Source organism: Ornithorhynchus anatinus, chromosome 11 (genome assembly GCF_004115215.2).
Source record: "Ornithorhynchus anatinus isolate Pmale09 chromosome 11, mOrnAna1.pri.v4, whole genome shotgun sequence".
Taxonomy (NCBI): domain Eukaryota; kingdom Metazoa; phylum Chordata; class Mammalia; order Monotremata; family Ornithorhynchidae; genus Ornithorhynchus; species Ornithorhynchus anatinus.
In genome coordinates, this window is record NC_041738.1 from 58,143,504 (window position 1) to 58,153,400 (window position 9,897).

General features: G+C 49.6%; 1 non-coding gene across 1 annotated transcript; it reads right to left on the bottom strand.

Moving 5' to 3' along the window:
- Positions 1-4,775: 4,775 nt before the first annotated feature.
- On the bottom strand, positions 4,776-4,913 carry LOC114815317. Its single transcript, XR_003763081.1, has one exon. It is a non-coding gene; the product is annotated as a small nucleolar RNA SNORA7 (small nucleolar RNA).
- Positions 4,914-9,897: the final 4,984 nt, after the last annotated feature.

Consider the following 9,897-nt stretch of genomic DNA (forward strand, 5'->3'; position numbering starts at 1 on the left):
GGGGGAGGAGCAGAGGGAAAGAGGGGAAGGGGGCTTAGCTGAGGGGAGGCCCTGTGCCTCAGTTCCCTCATCTGGGAAATGGGAATGAAGACTGAGATCCTCACTTGACTCCACGACTACAAGCCCTTCGGTGAGCAGGGATTGTCTCTATCTGTTGCCGTATTGTATATCCCAAGCGCTCAGTGCAGTGCTCTGCACATAGTAAGCGCTCAATAAATACTAGGGAATGAATGATGACCCTGTATCTCCCCCAACACTTCGAACAGCGCTCTGCCCAGAGTAAGCACTTAAAAAATACCAACATTATCATTACTATTATTACCCCAGCGCTCAGAACAGTGGTAAGAGCTTAACAGATGCCGCAGTTATGATGATGATGATGATTTTCGTCGTGATTTCTCCCTCCTCCACCTCAGAGTGGGAAGATGCCGGCGCCCTCCCTCCGTCCTGCAGCTGCCACCTGGGCAGAGCGAGGAGGGGGGCCCCCTTGTGGACGAGCTGAGCGCTGCAACCAGCCCAGCCCCTAAATCCGGGCCCTGGAGCCCGGGCCCTGCAGGGAATCCCAGCTCAGGCAAGGGAAACAAACTGACTCCGGACGCCTCTTTGGAGTCATTTCCCTCCCCAGTCCCTGGAAGGACGTCGAGCAAAGAGCTTGGGTTCCCTACAGGCTGGGGACTCCGTCTCTGCCCCCTCACGGGCTGGTTGGCTGGCTCCGATGTGGCCCCTCGCCCGTCTAAGGAGGAAACTCCTTCGCTAGATTTCGGTTTTTTTAAAAATCTCCATCCAGAGCTACCTGGAGGGCTGAGAGTGAATAATGAAGCTAAAGGTCCAGGTAGAGGATCCGAGAGCTGGGGTCAGGGGATGTTTTCTTGAAGGGACAGAGATCCTATCGCCCGCCGCCGGCTCTTGCCGGTTCCGAGGGGTGGTGATCGTCTCCTTTCTCTCTGGCTGTGAGTTTGCTTTGCTAAAGATCCCAAGACAAACAAATAATCACCATAAGAAGAATAGAAATAATGATATTTGTTTGCACTTACTATTTGCCAGACACTGCATTAAGTGCTGGGATGGTTGCAAGAAAATCAGCGTGGACCCGATCCCTGTCCCTCATAGGGCTCACAGTCTTCATCCCCATTTTACAGATGAGTTAACTGCGGCCCAGAGAAGGGAAGTGGTTTGCCCAAGGCCACACAGCAGACAGGTGGCAGACCGGGGATTAGAACCTATGACTTTCTGACTCCCGGGCCCGTGCTCAATCCGCCACGCCACGTTACTCTTTTTTGCATTTTTGCATTTTCTGAGCCTCCTTTGTACCTGCCCCAGGGCTTAGTGCAGTGCTTGGCACATAAATAAGCATTTAACAAATATTATTATTACTATACAAATACTACCATTATTATTATTCATGGTAGTATTTGTTAAATGATTACTAATGTGTATAAACACATGCTTATCATTATTAGTGATAATAATTAGTGTTCTAACGATAATAAAAATATCAGCATTATCAGCATTTACAGAATTAGACTACCCCAGAGGACCACCCGGTGAGCTTCCCTTTACCCTCCAGGGAACGGTAATGAATCCCCCCCGCCCCCCCAGTCCCACAGCACCCATGTCCAGATCTGTAATTTATTGATTTATATTAATGTTTGTCTCCCCTTCCAGACTGTAAGCTCGTTGAGGGCTGGGAATGTGTCTTTTATATTGTTCATTCATTCATTCAATAGTATTTATTGAGCGCTTACTATGTGCAGAGCACTGTACTAAGCGCTTGGAATGAACAAGTCGGCAACAGATAGAGACAGTCCCTGCCCATTTGACGGGCTTACGGTCTAATCGGGGGAGACGGACAGACGAGAACAATGGCAGTAAATAGAGTCGAGGGGAAGAACATCTTATATTGTTCTATCGTAGTCTCCCAAGTGTTTGCTACAGAGCTCTGCGCACTCAATAAATACGATTGATCGACTGCCTGGATTCTAACCCCGCTCAGTGATGTCACATTTGATGTCACCAATGCCCAAAAGCTCCCCATTTGGCAGGTTCACCTGTCCCCCGCCAGGAATTTGGAATGGAGGCAACATTTTATTCACGTTAATCAAGCAGTGTGGTCCAATGGAAAGAACACGGTACTGAGCGTCAGGAGAACTGGTTCTCTATCCACTACACCGTGTAATCGTTCATTCAGTTGTATTCATTGAGCGCTTACTGTGTGCAGAGCACTGTACTAAACTCTTGGAAAGTACAATTCAGCAACAAAGAGAGACAATCCCTGCCCACAGTAGGCTCACAGTCTAGGGTCTTAACAAATACGACAGTTAGTATTATTTATTGAGTGTTTCCTCTATTCAGTGCACTGCATTAAATGTTTGGGAGAGTATAATACAATAATAATAATAATAATGTTGGTATTTGTTAAGCGCTAGGTGCAGAGCACTGTTCTAAGTGCTGGGGTAGATACAAGGTAATCAAGTTGGCCCACGTGAGGCTCACAGTTAATCCCCATTTTACAGATGAGGTAACTGAGGCACAGAGAAGCTGTGACTTGCCCACAGTCACGCAGCTGACAAGTGGCAGAGCCGGGAGTCGAACCCATGACCTCTGACTCCAAAGCCCGAGCTCTTTCCACCGAGCCACGCTGCTTCTCTGAGACTTGAGACTTGGTAGACACAATCCCCATCCTCAAGGAACTGACAATCTAGAGAGCGAATTGATGTAGGTGTGCACATCTCAACAGTCAGCCGGTCAAGTCAATCGTATTTATTGAGCGCTTACTGCGTGTAGAGCACTGTACTAAGCGCTTGGGCGAATACAGTATAACACTATAACACATGCATTCCCAGCCCCCAATGAGCTTACAGTCTAGAGGTTCAAGTGTGGGAGAAAAGATGCTCAAATCTCAACCACCTACTGAGACGGAAGCTACGTCTCAATCAATCAATCAATCAGTGGTATTTACTGAGTGCTTCCTGTGTGCAGAACAATGAACTAAGTGCTTGGGAGAATACAGTGCAACAGAGTTTGTAGACACTTTCCATGCCCACACAAAGTTACAGCCTAGAGGGGGAGAAAGACATTAAAATGAATTATGGATATTCAGATACATACATAAGTACATGTCTTCAACCTGAATGACATCGACCTTGAAAAAAATCAGGTAGTCTTGGAAGGTCATCATGTCCGACCCCCTGCCTCCAGGCTGGATCTCACCTTAACCATCCCAGCAGAGGAGAATCTGGCCCATTTTTAAGACCTTGAAGGAAGAGTAGTACGAGTAACTTGGTCTTTCACCGTGGTGACTAAAAGCTCTCTTAGGGGAGGTAGGGAAATGCTTCATTTTGCTAGCCTGAATCCCTCTTGCTGCAGGGTAAATCAATCAATCGATGGATTGTATTTGCGTACTTACTGTGGGTAGATCGCTGTACTAAATGCTTGGAAAGAGTACAATATAACAGAGTTGATAGAGTTGTTCTCTGCCCAGCGTGGCTATTGGAAAGAGCCCAGGCTGGGGAGTCAGAGGTCATGGGTTCGAATCCCGGCTCTGCCACTTGTCAGCTGCGTGACTGTGGGCAAGTCACTTAACTTCTCGGTGCCTCAGCTACCTCATCTGTAAAATGGGGATTAACTGTGAGCCTCACGTGAGACGACCTGATGACCCTGTATTTACTCCAGCGCTTAAACATTGCTCGGCACATAGTAGGCGCTTAACAAATACCAACATTAATTAAGTAATTAAGGAGTTTAAGGAGCTTAGAGTCTAGAAGGGGAGACGGGCATTAAAATAAGTTCTGGATATGCACAGAAGTACTTCAGACTGAGAATGGGGTGAATGAAGCGGTCAAATTCAAGTGCAAGGGTTGTCTGGGAGGGAGAGGAAGTTGGGGAAATGAGGGCTCAGTGGGGAAGGCCTCTTGGAGGAGATATGAATCTAATAAGACTTTGAAGGTGGGGAGAGTGGAGGTCTGTCGTAGAACCGGCATGGCGGAGTGGATAGAGCACTAGCCTGGGAGTTGGAAGGTCATGGGTTCTAATTCTGGCTCTGCCACTCGTCTGCTGTGTTATCTTGGGCAAATCACTTAACTTCTCTGTGCCTCAGTTACCTCATCTGTCAAATGGAAAGTAAAGCCATGAGCCCCATGTGGGACATGGACTGTGTCCAACTTGATCTTGTGTCTATCCCCGTGCTTAGTACAGTGCCTGGAACATAATAAATGCGTAATTACTCTCCCCACTTCAAAGTCTTATTGAAGGCACATCTCCTCCAAGAGGCCTTCCGTGACTTAAGCCCTCCTTTCCCCACCTCCCATTCCCTTCTGCGTCGTCCTGACTCGGTCCCTTCATTCACCCCCCTTTCCAGCCCCACAGCACTCTTTGTTCATATCTGTAATTTATTTATTTCTATTAATGCTTGTCTCCCACTTGAGATTGTATGCTCACCGTGGGCGGGGAATGGATCTGTTTATTATTGTTTCATTCTCTTCCAAGCGCTTAGCACAGTGTTCTGCACGCAGTAAGTGCTCAATAAATACGATCGAATGAAAAATGAATGAACAAATTTTGTCTTGTCTTATGTTGTCGAGTCATCTCTGACGCTTAGCAATACCATGGACACATCTCTCCCACCTCCATCTGGATTCATTCTGGTAGTGGGTCCATAGAGTTTTCTTGGTAAAAATCCAGAAGTGGTTTACCATCTCCTCCTTCCGCGCGGTAAACTTGAATATCCACCCTCAACACTCTCTTATGCCGCTGCTGCCCAGCACAGGTGAGTTTTGACTTGTAGCAGATGGCCTTCCGCTCGCTAGCCACTGGCCAAGCTAGGAATGGAACGGACAGATCTCCGCTTGACTCTCCCTCCCATAGCCGAGACTGGTAGGGTACGGAAAACTCTCCAGGTGCGACCCTGAGAGGAGGAATGAAAATATATTACTATTTTTAAAAAAATTGTGGAAACAGTGCCCCGATGACTCAGCGCCAACCCACAGCTCAGGAGGGAAGTCTGGGGTGGGAAAAACATCCCGCCGAGGGGGCCTCGGGCCTCGGTTTCTTCCTTTTAACTCGTCAAGCAACCCGGTGTCGCGGTGGGCGTGTGCTGGATGTTAAAAAGGTCATCAGGCAAAGAGACAGGCTGAATTATGGTTGCCGTGGGTGGACCTGAGCCGACCCTCCATTAACATTTATTAGAAATTGTCAGCGCTCCAGCCCGAATGGGCTCCAGATGTTGAAATCCCGGCAGCGGCGTGTGCGAGGTGAAGTTCGCCGCCTCCGCTTCTCTTCCAGGCTGCAATCTTCCCCTGATTTATTGTTATTAAACACGATGAGATTTTGTAGAGGGGAAAATTGGAGAAAGCGACACCCACATGGGGCACAGTCGGGCTGGAGCTGCCAAAAGAAACAGGCTGCCTTGTTATTCTGGAGGTAGAAAGAAAATACCGAGACTCAAACCGTTGGAAAAGAATCTGCGGGGCCTGACTCTCTGTAGTAAGGTAGATTGATGGCTTCCAGGAATGCAGGGCAGCTACTGAGTGCCCTTTTTATTGGGGAAATTCCCCTCATTGAAGCAGGAATGGCGAAGCAGCTGTGACCTAGTGGTTAGACCACGGGCCTGGGAGTCAGAAGGACTTGGGTTCTAATCCCAGCTCCGCCGCTTGTCTGCCGTGTGACCTTGGGTGAGTCATTTCACTTCTCTGTACCCCGTTCCCTCATCTGTAAAATGTGGATTGAGACTGGGAGCCCCAGGTGGGACGTGAACTGTGACCGACCTGTTTAGCTTCTATCTACCCCAGTGTTTAGTATAATGCCTGGCATACAGTAAGTGCTTAACAAATACCATTTAAAAAAACAGAGAAAAAGAGAACTCTGCTTCTAACCCTTCCTGGAGAAGCTCTTATTAATGATAATGGCATTTGTTAGGCATTTACTATACGCCAAGCATGTACTAAGCAGTGGGTTAGGTACAAGCAGCGTGGCTCAGTGGAAAGAGCCCGGGCTTGGGAGTCAGAGTTCATGGGTTCGAATCCCGGCTCTGCCACTTGTCATCTGTGTGACTCTGGGCAAGTCACTTAACTTCTCTATGCTCTATGTCAAATGGGGATTAAGACTGTGAGCCTCACGTGGGACAACCTGATTACCTTGTGTCTATCCCAGCGCTTAGAACAGTGCTCTGCACAAAGTAAGCGCTTAACAAGTACCAAAATTATTATTATTATTATTACAAGTTAATCAAGTTAGACCCAGGCCCAGTCCTACATGGGGCTCACAGTCTAAGAGGTAAGGAGAACAGGTATTTAATCCCCATCTGCTAGATGAGGAAACTAAACCACAGAGACATAAAGTGACTTGCACAGGTTGCCCAGCAGGCAAGTGGCAGAGCCTGGATTAGAACCCAGGTCCTCCTGCTCCGAGACCCTGGCTCTTTCCACTAGGCCAATTCGCTTCTCGGCCCGATCCCGTGCCCTACTACCTCCCTCCCTTCTTCTCCCCTCCCCTCACCCAATTATGAGAAGGGGAATCCTGTTCTCCTGGGGAGTGGGATCCAAGTGTGTAGATGATGCAGAAGGGAGAGGGAGCCAGGGAAAAGAGAGTTTAATCGGGAAAGGGGCAACTGAATTTGGGGTCAAGACTGGAGTGGCAGAGATGCTTGGAAACGGAGACTGGGATAGTACACGCCTTGCCAGGGCCAACCAGCATGGCCTAGTGGATAAAGCATGGCCCTGGGAGTCAGAAAGACATGGATTCTAATCCTGACTCTGCCGCTTGTCTGCTGTGTGATCTCTATGCCTCAGTTCCCTCATCTGTAAAATGGGGGTTAAGCCCGGGAGCCCCATGTGGAACAGGAATTGTGTCCAACCTGATGGTCTTGTATCTGCCCCAGTGCATAGAACAGTGTTTGATAATAGTAAGCACTTAACAAATAACATTATTATTATTATTACTACCTGGAGTTGGGCATTAACACGGCCCTCCTGAGAAGCATCTGGGGCATCTGCGTCTTACCTCCTCTGAATTGTCAACTCCCAGAGGGCAGGGCCCAAGTCACCTCTTCTCACTCTAAATGATGTCTGGCCAACTTACGGGGCTTAGAAACCTCTAGATGATGGATGGAAGGAGTTACGGGGCTCGGAAACCTGCTATCTCATCTCCTTACTCTCCTACTTCAACCCAGCCTGCACACTTCACTCCTCAAATGCCAACCTTCTCGCTGTCCCTCCATCTCGTCTACCTCATCACCGACCTCTTGCCCACGTCCTGCCTCTGGCCTGGAACTCCCTCGCTCCTCAGATCCGACAGACAAATACTCTCCCTTGGTTCAAAGCCTTATCGAAGGCCCATCTCCTCCAAGAGGCCTTCCCTGACTAAGCCCTCCTTTCTTCTTCTCCCACTCCCTTCTGTGTCTCCCTGACTTGCTCCCTTTATTCATCCCTCCTCCCAGTCCCACAGCACTTATGTACGTAGATGTCATCTATTTATATTTATTTAGTATATTATTAGATTTATATACGATCTCCCCTCTACAGTGTAAGCTCATCATGGGCAGGGAAGGTGTCTGTTTATAGTTCCATCGTAGTCTCCCAAGCACCCAGTACAGTGCTCTGCACACAGTAATCACACAATAAATATGATTGAGTGAATGAATGAATGACCCAAAGCGCCTTCAGAAGCCCCAAGAGGGGCCCAGACTGGAGGAGCCCTGGGCCATCCCCTCAGGGTAGAAGACGTGGCCACTTCTCAACGCAGCCAAGGGCGCCTGAAACAGAGCATCCTGGGGAATGGGGAGAAAGCTCCGGGTTTGCCCCCTGACCCAGAAGTCTCCCCTCCCCATTCCAGGAGAAGCAGCGGGCAAGGACCCCAAGTGCCACCCACCCCCGACCCCTACCCACAAACGCGGACAGCCTCTTTCTCTTTTTTTCTTTCATTTTTTTTTTTTTTTGGCATTCAGGGTTCGTGAACTGCTCCCGGCACTCGACTTGCGGAGGGGACCTGGGCCCTGAGGCGGGGGCCTGAGCGAGGCCTTCCATTATGGACCGGCCCCATCAATAACTGCTCCCTGACAGGGCTGAAGGGGCCACAATGTGGAACGGCCATTGGGATGTCAGTCCCGTCCCGCTGGTGAACAATTCTGATGGGGCGGGGTGGGGGGCAGGGGGAGAGAGCAGAGGGGCAGGAATACCGCTCTCCCTCTTGGGATTGCAAAGAACCGCCTTCCTGAGGTAACTCCAGCTGGGAAAGAGGGGGCCCTGGAGAGGGGTGGTAAGAAGGAGGGCAGTAGGCTAGGCCTGGGGTCTTGGAAGGGGTGGGGAGGGGAGATTTGAGCGTCTTAGCCCTTAACCCTGCCACTGGGGGAGGCGGAGAGAGTGGGGAAGGCCGATGATTGTTGTGGGATACGCTGACCCTTCCCTTTCTCTCTCTGGCTGGGCTATGGCAGTGTCTGAGGCGGCCCTGGAGTTAGTGGGATGCTGGGCTGTTGCTAGCCAGCTGGGCTTCCCGGAGTTGGAGGAGGAATCAGGGGAGGGAGGAGGCTCCTTTGTGTGTGGGCTCGCTCCTGGAAGGCGGGTCGATGGGGGGAAGCGTCTTCTCCAAGAAACGGAAAATCCCCAACCTGGAGAGGAGAAGGGGAACGTGACTGTCGGCCTCCCAGGCTGGCCCGGGGCAGGGCGGGATGCCAGAGGGCAGTGCCAACCCCCTCCCAGCTTCTTCCCCAGTCAGGTCCTCCTGAGGGAGGGGAGGAGAGTGTAGGGGGAATGTGGAGTCAGGAGAGGAGTGAGGCTGGGAAAACTCACCGTGGAAGAGGGAGCATGGGAGACCTATGGGCCCAGAGGACCGGGGTGGTCAGACTAGATGGGCTGCACAGGGCAGCTGTCGAAGAAGGAGCATGGGGAAATCATGGACCAGAGGATGGGAAGGTCTTCTCTCACTGTGCCTCCATCTTGCCTGTCTCGCCGCCGACCACTAGCCCACGTCCTACCTCTGGCCTGGAACGCCCTCCCTCCTCAGTTCCTCCAGACGATCATTCTTTCCCCTTTCAAAGCTTTACTAAAGACACATAGTAAGTGTTTTCAAATACCATAATTATTATTATTATTATCCTGGAGGATTCTACACGGTGAGCATTGTCAGGCAGCGAAGCCAAATCGCAGCTCTGTTGAGCACGCCTGGAACTGAACTCATGACAACAAAGGAATTGGAGAGGGAGGGAGGCCAGGAGAAGAGTTGAGGACCCAAAGGACAAGACGTTCTGCCTCTCACCATATTCATTCATTCATTCAATCATATTTATTTAATGCTTACTATGTGCAGAGCACTGTACTAAGCACTTGGGAGTGTACGAGACAACACTAAACAGACACATTCCCTGCCCACAATGAGCTGACAGTATAGAGGGTTCTAATCCTGGCTCTGCTGTGTAGATGCTGTGTGGCCTGGGGTAAGTCACTTCATGTCCCTGGGCCTCAGTTACTTCATCTGTAAAATGGGGATTGAGACTGTGAGCCCCATGTGGGACAGGGACTGGGTCCAACCTGATTTGCTTGTATCCACTCAGGGCTTAGTACAGTGCCTGGCACAGAGTAAACACTTAACAAATATCACAATTATTATTATTATTATTATTACTAGGACCTCAGCCTGGGTGCCAAAAAAGCCTAAAGGTCCATGTACTTGCTCAAATGTTTAGTACAGTGCTTTGCGCATAGTAAGCACTCAATAACTACAACTGAATGAGTGAATGAACATGGAAGATTTGGGATCTGGAGCTTCACTTAGGGCAAAACTGCAAGCTAAGGAAAGTCCGGCATTTTATACTGGGATTTATTTAATTTCCTTTTGACCTGTCCTGCTGCATGCAATCTTTTATCTCCCAAAAGCTCGTACGATACTAATTGCTGTTTAAGACCTTAC